The following is a 1,038-nucleotide window of genomic DNA, read 5'->3' as shown; positions in this document are numbered from 1 at the left end:
GGGGCGCGGCATCGAGTGGCACCAGCACTAATGACGGGTTTGCATCACGAGGCCGCGCGGCCGGCCGGCCGGAGGGGGAGAGTGTTTCCAGACTCCCCGGAGGTCCAGATTTTAACTCATCTCGTACGAGGTGGAGGGACGAGCAGGGACCACGGACCACCGCAGACATATTATGTCATTTTTTTTTCTCTCTCTTTCTTTCCCACCGTGTTTGTCGGGGAGAAAAAGTCGCCCTCGGCCTGTTGCTCGCGCTGCTGCGGGCGCCGCCGGCAGCCGCCAGGTAACACAACGCTGCGGGTGTCGGGTGACTGACACTCACCCCCCCCCCTCCCTTGCAACCGCATACCCACACACCCTCTCCCTCTCCACACCAAATGGGAAAGGCATAGTAGAGGGTAACTGGTAGTTTTGCACCAAGAAGTTTCGTGCTAATCATATAGTTTTTTAATGGACGATTTGTATCCAATCTGGTAATTAAATAAGTTTACACCGGCTCTCCCTTCTTCTCACACGCACATATCGAAAAACACAGTAGAGGCAGAGGCGTGGCGAGTCGCTTGGTCACCAGACCTCGTCCAAAAGCAGGTCCTGCTGAGCATTTTAGGGCGTGGACGCATTTACCCAGTTTTCACCGCGTTCCACTGCGTTTGAAACGTACAGGCCAACACGAGGGGGCAATAACTCCCTTTTGAAGTGTACACATGATTCCCGAAATTCTTGATTCCCGGTGATTCCCGTCCGCTTATAAATAGTACATAGGTTTTTCGGGGGGTTTTAGTGGTATAAAACGCTTATTTCGACTGATTTGTACTTATTTCTCTAGTTTCCCGCTTATTCTAAGCGATTTCTATTGATTTTGATCAATTTTTATCCTGACGATTCCCAGACAGGTGTACACATGATTCCCGGAGTTATTCCCCCCTCGGGCCAACATTCCAGCCCGACGCAGGCAGGCCAAGCTGATTACTGGTGATAATGAGGCAAAGGCACAGGCAGGGGCAAAAGCTGCAAAAAATAAAAGCAAGCGGCTTTTTTCCC

Source organism: Frankliniella occidentalis, unplaced genomic scaffold (genome assembly GCF_000697945.3).
Source record: "Frankliniella occidentalis isolate FOCC.00 unplaced genomic scaffold, Focc_3.1 Scaffold572, whole genome shotgun sequence".
NCBI lineage: Eukaryota > Metazoa > Arthropoda > Insecta > Thysanoptera > Thripidae > Frankliniella > Frankliniella occidentalis.
The sequence above is the reverse complement of the archived record's forward strand: the minus strand, read 5'-3'. Positions refer to the sequence as shown.